Source organism: Onychostruthus taczanowskii, unplaced genomic scaffold (genome assembly GCF_017590055.1).
Source record: "Onychostruthus taczanowskii isolate IOZ18803 unplaced genomic scaffold, ASM1759005v1 scaffold1, whole genome shotgun sequence".
Taxonomy (NCBI): domain Eukaryota; kingdom Metazoa; phylum Chordata; class Aves; order Passeriformes; family Passeridae; genus Onychostruthus; species Onychostruthus taczanowskii.
The window spans coordinates 1,558,691-1,572,959 of record NW_024496525.1 but is presented as its reverse complement, the minus strand read 5'-3'; the positions used below and the strand labels follow the sequence as shown (position 1 = coordinate 1,572,959).

At 34.5% G+C, this 14,269-nt stretch overlaps 1 protein-coding gene across 2 annotated transcripts in view; it reads left to right on the top strand.

Moving 5' to 3' along the window:
- FUT8 (fucosyltransferase 8) overlaps positions 1-14,269 on the top strand; it is a 96,995-nt gene that overhangs the window by 27,363 nt on the left and 55,363 nt on the right. The window lies entirely within an intron of this gene.

Genomic DNA, 14,269 nt, shown 5'->3' with positions numbered 1-14,269 from the left:
ATCCATCCTTGTCTCAAGGCATTACCAGCTCCTTTTCTGCCAGCCAAATGCATTTTCAAGCATTGTATTGCATCTTCTTATGCAGTGGTTGTATTACTTCTTTCTCCTTTCTAGATGGTGTATAGATTTTTCACCTGTCGAGCTAATGGTAGAATCCTTCTGAATGAATGTTGGCTTTCCAACAGGTTCCTTTCCAGGAAATATGCTAATGTTTTCACAAAGTTCTTTCTTTAAAAGACTGCTTTTTGCACCTTCCTTCCCAACCATATTAATATTATTTTTTTTGTTCTTTGTTCTTTGTTTTTTTTTTTTTTTGTTTGTTTGTTTATATGTTTGGTTTTATTTTTTTGGGGTTTTTTTTTGTTTGGTTTTTTTTTCCTTTTTTTTTACCAGGGAAAAGTACTCCTTTCTCCTCTAAACTTAAGATTGTCTTAGGAAGGCAGAACTACTGTATATCTCTCTTCTCTTGATTCATCACAGTATAGAAATTCTCGTGTGTTAAAATGTGCTTTTTCCTGCATGTTACAGTTGCAGCACTGGGCAAAGGTCATGTTTTTAGTGTCTCTAAATGTATGAGAATAGCTATTTGCTTTATATTTCCCTTCAAGCAGATAGTAGTCTGGAATTGCAAGCTTCTGGTGGGCAATCTTTCCATTTTGCACCGTTGTCAAATGACTTGGATTGTGTCATCAGCGTTATGTGCAGTTGTGTTTGGCATGAACATAGTCTGAAGGGTGCAAGGAGATTGCTGATTGTCCTGTAACTGTAGTTGAGTGACCTTACAGCTCGGAGATTTACTCACAGACCCGAAAGCACCACTCAGCACTGTGCAGGTGGTCAGTGAACACTTGAAGCAGTTGATGGTTTTTGTGCACCATCTGTGTCATGCATCCTTTCTTCTTGATTATCTTCATTTCAATGTGTTTTGGTAGTTGCTGCAGTCAAAAAAATACAGAAAAATTATGTATGCTATTGTTATGTGTTCATAACACTCCTCCGAGAAGAATTCGTGTATCTTCTGGAGAGTGGCTGAATGAAAACTGGTGTGATGAGCCACATGTATTTCATAAAGGGGACACTGAAAAGCCACTAATGAAGTTGGGGGAAGTGGACTCTTGAGTCCTCATAATTTCCTGAATGCTGTGATTAGCATCCCACAGAGCATTGTAAAACCATTCATTCATCATAGTCAGTGACAAAGAAGGCTCTGGAATGTCAGCTGTATTGTGCACCTTTCTGTGGTTACAAGATCTTGTGAACAGGGGCCAGAATATTTACAAAAACAAGTATATGTGTGCTGTGATGGGCCACTCTTAGCAGCAGTATGACAATTAATGCTTTCTGGAATAAAGAGTAAATGGAATAAAACTTCTTCCAATGTAGCAATATTATTAGAATAGGTTCTTAAGTTATTTTGCTAAAAAATATTTTATGATCTTTGTATTTTTCTGTTACTAAAACCTTTCTATTTTAAATGAATGTTCATATTAAAAATGTTTGCACTAATTTTGTCCCACTGTTTCCATTCAAACAATTTATCTAGTTGTTTTCAGTTTGCTGATCTACATGTTTTTGTATTATTTTATAACGTTTTATCCTAGTGTTCCAGATATTCCAGGAAACTAATTTACGTATATCTCAAATCTCTGTTTTTCAATAAATAGTTGTTGCTGTTAACTAATACGTGCTTCTTAAAATGTGATCTGATATAAAATAATTAATCTGAATTACTAAGCTCCATTGGATGGGAAAAATTAATATTTTTGGAAGATATTTTCGCAAGTTATTTTGCAAAAACCGAAAATTTAACATTCATTCTACAACAGTGCTACAGTGTTTACTTGAAATGGTATATTTCTGAAAACTGTTCTAAAGCATACACCTGAAGTCAAAAGCCACTAAATCAGAAGTATTCTACTGATCCCTAGATTTTTCATCTAGCAGCTTGTATTTAGTTTTGGCTCTTTAGTCCAATAGCAATATTCCAGAGAATGTTGTTAGGATGTGACCAGTGAAAAATAATCTCTGAGTTTGGGAGAATTTTACAGCAGCATATATTAGAGTGGACTCATGTTTTGGTGTCTCACTAGAGCAGGAAGCATAGCTTGAAGCAAGGTCAAGAAAACTGATAACTTGAGCTCTGTTTAGAAAATTAGTGGAATGTAGTTCATGCATTCTAAAGACTTCAGAGAGTATGTTAACGTAAGCTTTCCACCTCTTGTTCAGCTTTTTTTCTTCCACATGCCTTTTTGGAGCACTGATCTTTCAGTCTTGAACTCTGCAAATCCCTTAAATTTGGCAGAACTTGAGGGTTTTCCATTTGTCTTGTATTTATTCCTTTGCATCAACTTTTTCATAATTGAGTAGCTGTAACTGTTGTAAACGTGTCATCTAGAGATGGAGTGGATGGCCGAGAGAATGGGATCTTTTCCTGGTGTGTGCCAAATATAATGAGTAGGTTTTGTGTGTTTTCCTAAAAATATATGGGTTTTCTCCAGATCTCTGTGCACTGAGACTCAAATCTCTTCTGTAAAGAAGCATCAGAAAAATGAATTGATAGCTTGATACAGAAAGTAATCAGAACTTTGATGCAATTCAGTACTCTGTGCATGTATGTGCTCTTTCCATGAAGTTGCTCACTAAGTAATGGCCAACTACTTCTGTTGCTGTCTTGTATTTCAACAGTATTTTAAACTCTGCCGTTTCTTTAGACATGTTAGGAGCATGTATCCATATGCACACAGAAAATAATTAAAAAAAAATTATCTATGTCCTTTTTAGCAGTCATAGTACGACTTTTTCTGCTTTCTGTTTTGTTCACATCTAGAGTACTTTTTCTAAAATGTAATTTATTCTGGTACTCTGCTTAAGGATGTAACTTTTTATGGTCTAATTCCTGGCCTGTTATGATGAGTAATCAAGTGTTTCTTTCATCTAGTAAGATTGTTGTGTTTATGAATTGATTATCTTTCTTCAGCTGCTAAATTTCTCAATTCTGTTTCTAAGAGTGTTCAGTGTTCTTCAAGGCAAGAAGAATTTTACCTTTTTTTTCCTCTGTTCCTCTGGCCCAGTCCATGCAGTCAAATTGTGGAGAGGATTCTAGACTTTTTTGCCGTGTGAGCATGTTTTATCTTTCTCCACCTGTCATTTAATTAGACAAGATTAAGGAATGAAGTATAAAAATTTATTTTTCCTAAGCAAACAAGGAAGACAAATTATTTCATACCAAGCTAATAATGAGATAATTCATAAAATGTTGTGGTTTTTTAATATCAGATATATTATTTTTTGAATTATTTGGATGAACTGGTTAAAAAGTGTTTGTGGGAACATAATGTTTTTCTTTATCTATTGTTAGAATTGATTTCTGTTCCCCCATTTTCTTGTTGATAAGTCTCCTCAAACATTTTAAAATAATGATTCTCATTTCTAGAAAGCTCAGAACTATAGGTTAAGAATGTTTTGGCAGTGTGTGATTGTAATGTAACATCCATTTTCATGCCTTTTTATTGGTATCCTAACATTTCAGTGTGTTTGATCTATAATTTTTTTGGTCAAGCAGAGAATATCTGAGAGAATGGGGCAGGAGAGAAGAGTCAGCTCAACACGTAAAATATTCAAGTGTCCCAAACCAACAAACAATCAAACTAACAAAAAAAACCCAAAAAAAAAAAACCAACCAAAAAAAAAAAAAAAAAAAAACCCCCAAAAAAAAAAAAAAAATAGAGAGAGAGAAAAAAAAAAAAAGAAAACAAAAAAATAAAAACCTTAGCCAAATTGTTCCAAAAGTTTCTATTGCATGTGAGAAACGTTTCTCAACAGCAATACAAAATGCTGGCCCACATCGCTCCCTGTAAATGTGATTCCTTCACAGGTTACACCTTCATCTTAGTTGACTATAGTTCTGTACTAGGATCAGATCCTTTTGATTGCATATATAGAACTGACTTCCTCGTGTAAATGATGCTTATGTTGGTCTCGACACCAGGAAACTGGAAGGTGCTGTACTTAATGGAACATTATTTTACAAGAATTCTGAAGATGGTCTTTGAGTTAAAAGATCTCTAAGTTTAACTCCTGTTAAACACAACCATGAAAAGAGTTATTGGATGTGTGTTCAACTATGGTATGTTGCAGAAGAGCCAATGCAGAGGTGACCTTATCAATAAACTATAATTAAATTGCCCGTTTTTGGCAACACTCTTCAACAATTGCTTTTAGAAAAATGAAATTTTGGGGAGAAAAGAGAAACAGGTTTTTTTTTTTTGTGAATTTGTAGCCCCATAATGGAATAGAAAAAACCAGAATATATGGTTATTTTTTGTAATGGTAACAGTGTAATGCAAAGTTTCATCTTATCCTGCTCAAGGGCCTGTGCTGGGTCATGTGTACTTCATCATAAGAATAAATTGTCTGGAAAATAGAGTCTCTTGAGAGTTTCTGGATAGAACCTATATAGGACACTTCAGCATTGTATTTATGACCAAATAATCTTGGCATAATGTTTTCATTTTAATTATTTTTGTGTGTGTGTGCTTCTCTAATATACACGGGGAGTGAAGGAAGCTGGAAGTGAGTACCTATTGAGATTTGGGAAGAGCTCTTCCTGTGGTCATGTATTGAATAAAAAATTGTGAATGGTACTAAATGAACCTGTGCGTGTAGCATTCCATGAAGATACATGGTATGTGTTACTTGGTACAGTGTGTCTAGTAATGGATCCATTTAAAGCAAATCAGGGTTGTGTGGTTTTCTTTTAAAATACCAGTGTTAAATTTTTGATCACCTTTTGAAAATCTTAGACTTTCATCGTCATCTTAGACCAACATTACTGTAAAAAACAAGGTATACTATTAGTATATTTAAAATACATATTCCATTGCATGCTGTTTTAAAAAAGCTTAACTTCTTGTGTATGGCTGAAATGAATAAAGATCTTTAAGCTCAACTCTGGATCCAAATTATTTATTTATCTCAGGAAGCAGCTGTGTAAATCACAGTGAGATAAACACAGTGTATGAAATTTCTCTTCCATCAGTTGTTGCATAGAGAGTTTCTCTTAGGGAAGTCTTATGAAATCAATTAATAAGTCTTTAGACTATTTATAAGTGATGTTGTATAGAAGTAGGAAGTGGTGGTTCTTTTTGTATGTCATTAGGGAACCTTTTTGTAATGTTATATATTTCTGTGAAATAATGAGTAAATGCTTACAACCATAAATTGTATGCTTACCACTCTGTTGTTTTTCAAAAGAAAACAAAAATATTTTGCTACATGTCTGGTATTTGAAAATTAGCTAATCTTGCTAATAAACACATCATGGGCTAGTGCAGTTAACAGGATGTGAAATTTTCTAATAGATGTCTGGTTATTCTTGACTGTCTTTCCTTCAATATTCCTGTCTTTAATATTGACTTGAAATATATTTAGTAAGTAGATAGAAAAAATCATCTCGCTGTCATATTCTGGTAGCTGTTTTTTAAAATTTCATTTATTTAAGAAAGCTTGCATTAGTTTTAACCTCCTGATATAAGGAAACTGATGTCCATCACCACTATGCTTTCGAAAAGTGAAGGTTATGTTGTGAAGTAGAATATCTTGCAACCAGACCTGTAAATATTTTAAACTGCTAAAGAATTCTACTGACTAGCAAAAGACTTATCATTCACTTGTGTTGAACAAACACTTTGGTAGTGAGAGGCAAGATAGCAATGAGAGTATTAATTAGTGGTGCTGCTCTAGGTGCAAATGAAAGGCACAGCATTCTTGTTTAACCTTGGTGTATAGTTTATTGAAGGAATTTATCCCTTCATTTTGTTCTGAAGTTAAAAAGGAGAAATGTTATTGAAAAATTTTGCACACCTTCTGCAAGAAATTCAATGTGAACGTTCCTTCTGCCAGACAAGCTATTTAACTTCATCAAGGAAAAGGCTAAGATTTTACTCCAAATAAATGTAGTGGCTGCTACTAACAGTCTTGAAATCGTTTATGGGGAATTAGTCAACACCTGGAAAGGTGGCTGAACAGACCATGAAACTTATTTTCAGATGAGCCAGTTATAACATTTTCAACCTCAGGTGATGTTATTATTATTGCTTAGCATCTTAAAAACTGGACACCAGTGTGTTCATATTAGTATTGCATTTCAAGTTGGTGCCTTTATGAAAAATCTGAAAACAGCAAATGTATGTCATCCAAGATTATTTAGGTTTATATTAAATTTGAATTAACTGTGATTAGAGGAGACAGAATTAGAATTGCATCTGAAATACTGTAATTATATTTTGATTCTCTTGTCTTTGCAAACAAGTCGATATTTGCAAGTTATAGAGGTTGAGAAAAAGGAGATTGCAAAATACAGGTTATATTGCAGATTTTAAATCTGTAAAATACAGATTGAATTTTACAGATTTAAAATTTACCATTGTTTACAGATTGTAAAATGTAGTCAGAATTTTGATGGCTGTTTGATTCAGCCTCTATGAAAGCACATTTATATGCAGCAGGCAAAAGCTGCTGGAGGGCTGGTATATCTGAAAAGTTCAATTGAGCATAAGGAATCTGTTCTGAAGTAAGAATTCCAGTGCTAGTTATGTTGGTAGTATTGTGTAGTGATGGATGGAGTGCAGGGAGAAAATAACCACTTTATCAGTGTTATTTGTCCAATTTTCAGTCCATGTTTCCCTATATACTACACTTCTGGAGTATCTGAATAGCAAACATAAAGAATTTTTAAAATTTAAAACATATAGTTCCCTGAACTTCGAAAACATGCTTTAGTATTATCTAAATGTACTTTTCCTCCCCTCTGACTTGAAATGTAATGCTTTATGATTGCCTATATTTTAAGTGAAGTCTCTGGGTTTTGATGTTTTGGCAATCTAATTCTTTTCCTCTGTATAATGTGGTTAGAAAATGGGTGAGGCACTATTGTCCTGAGAAGGCGGTGTTGCCATTCTGTGGGCTTTTCCCTCTCCAGAAAGTGTATTTAGTAAATAATTAATTTATTTGACATCAGTTACAGAAATATATGTAAATTAAAAAAAGGAAAAATGAATAGCTTTCCTCTGAACTGATGATTGGATCTGAAACGATTAGCAATAATTGAGACCAGTTTTCAGAAAATGAAAACGTTTGAAATCACATAGGTGGTATGGGTTTGTGTTTTGTTTCTGAGAATTCTCCTGTATTGATTGCAGCTGACACTTTGGATGTGTATGGGTGCTTCTGTGAACGCTGGTTGCAGGATCAGGCTCTAAGTTAGGGGTGCAAAGCAGGAACAGTAAGTCCTTTGAATACAGAAGGACTTAATTATACCAGCAGCAGCACGTGACACCCTGTGAGCCCTTGTTTATTACACGGTTCTGAAAAGTGCAGTCTGCCTGTGTTTTAAGTAGTCCATATACAGATGAGTGGTGAGGTTCCTAAGTTTAAACATGAACACAAAGTGTTCACATGCACAGATTTCATTAGGATATAAAAATCACATACAATTACAAAATTTCTTCAATCTTCTTTTCCTAATAGACTGCTTTTTGGAGCCTTTAACTGTGTTTGTCCTAATAATGCTCTGTTAGTTTGTAGAAGAACATAGTAATCTCTGCATTTACAAAACTTGTTATTGGGATTTTAAAATAAATTTTTTATGAGGGATGGAAAGCTCTCTGATTAGAACAAAGTTACAGACAAAACATAGTAAGTTTGTTTCTTCTACGCTCCAATACTGATTGTTTTATAAACTACAGGTAAAATGTTATGTTTCATGTTTTAGTTTACCATCCAAGTATCTTTCATAACTTTTTTTTGGTAGAAATGCTTGTCTCATCTTTCTCCATTTTCACATGACTGGTCACACATTGTGACTTCTTTCTTTCTATGTTTTACTGCTGCTTTTCCTAAAAAGAAGTGTTTGAGAGAAAGCAATCTTAAAAGTAAAATTTATTTTCTCTTATGTATATTTAATGTGTATTAACATTGACATTGGTAAGGCTTAGTTTTGAAAAAGTTTTCCCTAAATACTCCAGCAGTATGGGTTTGTTGTATATCTGCAGAATTCAGCTCTCGCTACCTACTTCTAAATGTGTACACATGCACTGTACCATTCCAGCCAACTCCTAAATAATTGCTTTTGAAATTCTTGCTGTAAAAATATTCTCCCTAACCGGTGCTTCAGAAGTTCAAGTTTATTATATTAGATATGTTGAAGACTCTTAAGAACAGTATCAGAGCTCTATCAGAATGGGCTGAGTTTTGTGACACTCTTTATTTACTGTATTTTGTTGCAATTTTCTTCACTTTTTTCCTTCACTTACTGAAGCAATAACCATGCCTACATAAGATCCAGTCAGAAAAAGTCAGATTTAAAATCAATGTGGTCGGAGCTTTTGTCTGCAAAGGCTCCCTGTCCTACTCAAATGTCAGGAGCAGTTATCTGTAGAAGTGGAAGCAAGTAGCCATGACCCTTCTAGCTTACTTTCTGAGCTTCCAGGACTTGAGTTGTTCTAAGACAGATGCAGTATAGTATCCACGGATGGATTTTTGTAGAAAGAATATCTAAGTCTGCTGTCTTTTACAAATCAAATTCTTTAAACTCAAAACATTTTAATTACAGTGAATTTCACAATCCAGTAGCTCCTTCTGAAAATCCTAATATTTTACATCAACCAGGTCTCCCTAATTCCATGCTAATTTAGTTTATAAAAGTTAGTCACCTTCTGAGGCATGACGTCCCTCAGAAAAAAAATGTCCTTTATTTCCCGGCATCTGGTGTTGATTGATGTGCCTATTGTTTCTGATGAGTATTGTAGTTTCCTAGCTGCAAGAATTCTTCTGTCATCTTCTTTGTGAATAAAGATTTCAAGGTAGGCATTGAAAGTTCCTTCTAGTAACTGTGAGTGCATTTATTTCATTTAACTTTCCCGCTGTAGTCCTGCATTTAATGTGCTGTAATAATAATCTCAAACATAATTTGCACTTATGGCATCTGTGTCAAGTCTTTCAGTTCCACTGTGCTTTAAAAATATTTGCTATAGCTTTTATGCATGTAAGTATTGACTTCTCAAAATTTCTGTAGACTTTAGTATCTTCTAATTAAGCTTCATCACCACTTCTCTGCTTGGTTTATGTGTGTCATGGGGAGCAAAAACTTGGTCATTGATGTTTTACAAAGCAGCTTAAATTGTACTCCACGGACTTCTTTTCTGCTGCTTCTGGTGATTGTGTCACCAGCTCCTTCCCAGTGTTTTCGAAAAGACGACCTAGGTTTCTAGTTCTGTCTTTATTCTCAGCAGTCATTTCACCACAGAGCATTCAGTAGCATTAAACAGCTTGTTATCTTATACAGGTGATATTTTATACCTTACCTTATAACCTGCCTTCTGTCCTTTAGAATCCCTGGTAGTCTCCACCTAAGAAGGATGTCGGTATCATCTATTTATGGGACCATTTATTTTGTCAAAGTTTTCTTGAGGTCCCCTTTTCTTGGGAGCCGAGTGTGCTCAAAGTATTAAAAAAATTGTTTGTTGTACTTATGTGTAGATGTGGCACTTTGGGACGAGGTTTGGTGGTGGCCTTGGCAATGCTGGGTTAATGGTTGGACTGCATGATCTTAGAGGTCTTTTCCTACCTAAAAACTCTTATGATTGTATGAATCTACTTGTCAGTCTAGAATATTTTGTTTTTAGCAAAACCAACTTCAAAAACCATTGTTTCACTTAAGTTTCTCATTTGCCTACCTCTGTGTAGATAATCGTGTATAATGCAGCATGATAGGGTAGCCTCTGCCTTCTAATTACTGCTGCCATTTGTTATCTTCATTTGCAATTTTCAAGTGGGGGAGCAGACTGATTTTCTTGTTTTCTTGTTGCTTTTTGATTTTGTGAGTAACTTAAGGGCTAGAGATGTAGATCCTTTATGCCCCCCTACCTTGTGGAACTGAACTCTAAATGCCATCCAGACTTTCTTTTAAATTACTAGGAAATTCCATCCTGAGACTCAATTTCCTAAAGCAGGATTGCTTGCTTTAAAAAGAATACAAAGATTTATAAACCAAAAGCCTACTATCTGTTTTTGGGCCTTAGCCAGACTCGAGTAAAAAAGAGTTTGTGGAGTGTGTGTGACTCTGCTAGGAGGTAGCTCAGAACCATGGAGAGCTCTTTTAAATTCCAGTATGGGGAATAATGGGCATCCTTGATGTTTTTCTTCTTACTGTTGCTAAAATTAGCCTGAGCTATTCAGAAGTGAAGGAAGCTGAAGGGCTAGAAAAAGCCTACACTGAGAGTAGGAGCAAGACTGTAATACCTATTATAAAAGAGTAGTTGGGAAAAGCCTAACTTGCAAGTTAAGGAATTGTGTGATATTGCTGTAAAGCAGCTAAACATAGGAGCTGCTGGCTATGATAGTCACATCCTTATTATATCATGTTCACCACAAAGGAAAATACTGCTTTTCTCACAAATAATGAATTTATACACAATTATTCTATGAAAGAAATGGCTTTTTCTCTGGCTGTGTAGGTTTACTTAGGAAACAGTAAGAATTACAATTTTAGGTTTTTCCTACATGTGCTTGACTTCCAAATTGATTCAAATGGTGATTTAAAATCCTGCATTTTGTTACTTATTATCAGTCTGGAATACTTGAATGGGATTTCACTAGAATTACCTTCGAGAACTTACCCAAATTTAGCTTTTAAGTCTTTTGTTACTCTAACGTACTAATATTTCTTTAATAATTACAGACCTTACATGGAAAATGAATTTAAAATCTTATTTTTAGAATGTTTACCTTTTAAAATAGAGTGTTCTTTGGTAAAAAAAAAAATCAAGCTTGCTTTAATTGCTATAGAAAAAGTTATATATATCTGGGCACAGAGACACAAAAATCCCACCTTACAAATAAAAAAAAATAGCTCACTCATTAAAGCTGATAGTTGCTAACACTCGCCATGGTTTGACAGCAAATTTATGCATTGTTATAAATAAAAATGGTAATTCTGGTTAACAGTGTAAACTTAAAGTATTACGTTTAAAAGGACATAACAGGAGCTAAGCAAGAAACTAATACTTTCAAAGGTGTTTTAAACTCAGCAAGTTTTAAACTCACCTGTCATTTTTCTTTAATAATGTGTCATGCCAATTTTGAGAGGAAAAGGCATTGGCAGCATTTATGTGAGGTTTTGACTTGCAACTTCATAGCTCTCTTTTATTCTTAGCCTTACTATTGTACAAAGTGCTCTGAGTTTTTCAGTTCCTTCACTTTTAAATAAATGAATAGATCTTAAATCAGTGGTACACTTGAGCTATGGTGATGGTGAGGATCACATGCAGAAAGCAATCAACTTTTGGTGGCGTGGAGCTCTACAAAAGCTGTAAACCAGTGTAAGTTAGACAGCATGAACCTGTATGCTAATGCAAGTAAATTGCTTCCCATACTTGAATTAGCTCATTAGGTGTCTTTTTTGATGCTTATTAGTGTGTAAAGTACTGTATCCCAAGTAAAAGAAAACTGGAGTGCCAAGGGAAATTTTTGCAGGCTAAGATTCGCATATTTTGGCACAGTGGAATTAAAGTTAAGGCAGATGCTTCTTTATCATATGGCAATAATACTGTTTGCAATCCGCATTAAATTTTGTCTTGCTCTAATAAAAGTACTGCATAAAACGTGGTTCAATTTGAACTAGAAAATGGTGATAAAAAAGCAAATCTGATTATTTAGTTAATGATCCCATTTGACATTCTTTCCCTGATGTGGCCCGCTCAAAACGGTATTCCACATTTCTGTCAAATCACCCAGTCTCCAAGCCTGCCATATATAAGAAGAAAGTCTTTTAGCTCAGTTCTGTGACTGTTTATTTTTCCCCCCACCCCCAGCATCTGAATACCATATAGCCTTCCCTATGCTTTGATTTTGCAAAACCTCCTGGTTGCAAATATCACTTCAGTTTTCTTATGGCTGCCAAGTGTCATGCATTTTTGCATAACTATTACAAACTCAGCAGCTCTCTCATCTGCCTGTCTTTCATCTTGATTTATAAACATCCAGCTGAGTTGTGAACAGACTGATGTTAAGTTTCCTGGTTATTAGATTTTTGCATGTTGCTTTGATGCCAGCCAAAAGAGAAAAGATCTTACCTCTGATCTTGCTTCTGATGTTTGCAGCCATTAAGGAATGACGTGGGGAAGCAAGTGCAAAAGAAAGGAAAGTTTAGTGGAGCGCTTCAGCAGAAACAAGAATGGAAAAGTCAAATATTACCTTAAGGTTGTTTTTTTTTCTCCCTCTCTGTTCCTTTCCCGGGGCATCCAGATTATTCTACTGATAGGAAGGTGCACTTTCCCCAAGAAGAGGCAGCTGTACTTTAGTCCCAGATGAGCACTGAAACGGGAGGCAAATGTTCTATTAAGTTCTGTTAAGAAAGGGATGCACCATTTCTGTTTCTTAACTCTCAAATGACTAATGCAGGGCAGAAAACCCTATTCTGTCCAGCTTCTTGATTCAACTACTATATATTTTTGAAAGCATTTTTGGTGCTTTAATTAAAAGGGAATAAGCAATTGGGAATCCTTTACTTAATGAAATCATCTATTTCAGTGCCTGTTTCCTTCATCTGTTTTGCACTTACGTGTTTAGGAGCTACTTTCTCCTACCTCATGAGCCATATTTATCCAGGTGGAACTCCTAATCTTCAGTTTTTTATGTGTTTATTTGCAAGTGTGCGAACAATCAATGTCACAAATTCTTTCTTTTTATAACACATAAGTTATGTCCTTCTAACTTCCATAGTCTGTTCTTTTACTTCATTGCTTCCAAAGATTCTCTTCCTGGTTTTTTTTTTTTTTTTTTTTTTGGAATGAGGCTTCTGCAAGGATTATCAGTAGATTATTAATTTACTACTGTGGAGGAAGATCATGCTTCATGTTAGAGGCTTGAATTTTTATTATTCATCAACTGTGGTTTTATTAGAATAGGGTTCTATGGAGTCAATACAGTAAGTAAAAAAGAGAAAATAAACCTTTGCTATCGTGTGATTGTCCTGTTCATTTTCTGAGGTGATTTTTATCTTACAAAGACATTTCATTAGTTCAGATTAAACAAAGGTAACTTCTCACTTCACTGTGCTTCTGGTTAATACATTATCCTAGTAGTTTAAAAGGATTGTAAAAGTGAAGACAGCTTTATCCATTACTTATTAAAATGAAACCATATATGTAATTTCCTAGGAGGAGTGCATTGTTTCTGTAATTGACTCCTTTATCATTCTAAAAGAAGAATCACCAATAAGTTTTTGTCTGTTTGACAGAAAATCTTGTATGTTTGTCAAGTACGCTGCTCTTTTTCTTTTAAGGTACAATTCCCTCTTTTGTTCAAAATTACATTGATTTAAAAAAAAAAAGAGAAATTACAGTATCTTTTTTGAAGCTTTTAAATGTAATATGTTACAAGAACTGTGACCGCTTATATTTATTACTGTATCTAATATGAAGAAGTGCTTATTATTTTCAAACTGTATTTGTTGCTGTTGATGTACTGTTGATTCTTTTATCTAGTTTGGAAAAGTAATTACTTCTGATTAGATTCCTAACTCCTGATAAACTCTTTCAAGGTCAGTGTTCTATGTATAGGTTTAGCTTAAAAGCCCCCAAGTGCTGTGGGTATGGACTCCTCTGAGCCACTGCTGTTGTGATAACTGAACCATTAGGTGTTCATGTAGCATAATTTTGAGGAATATTTGGTCTCTGATACTAAAAGTAACTAAATTGGTGTTTGCTTTTTATCTCTGACCAGAAGCTATGTAGTTGAAGTAGGATTAGTACTTAACTCCATTGTGCATTGTGGTTTTTGTTACTGTGTGTGTGTGTGTGCTTCGTTTTTTTTTTTTTTTTCTTCCAGTAGAAAAAAATTTAGTAACTACAGGGGCATAGGACCCTGAATTTGCCATAATTTTTATGTGGTTCACCTTAGGCGTTCTCTATGTAATTAGCTCTTCAAAGGAAACCAAATGTTTTTTAATTGAAAAAGTGCTCCGTTTTATTAGAGTAACAGTTAGGATAATTAACACTTTAAGTTTTGCAAACTCAGTGAATAGGGAAGAAAGAAGAAAAGGGAAAAAATTTTTACAAGGTTTTTTCTGCCCACATTATCATTGTGAGTGTACTGTTGCTTCTACTTGCTCACAGTTAATTCAGTGCCTTTAAGCCTTGGTCTGCATGAAGAAAGCTTATGTTTCTTTGAGAGATAGCAGGAATTCCCTTGAAATTTTGGAAGTTGTATT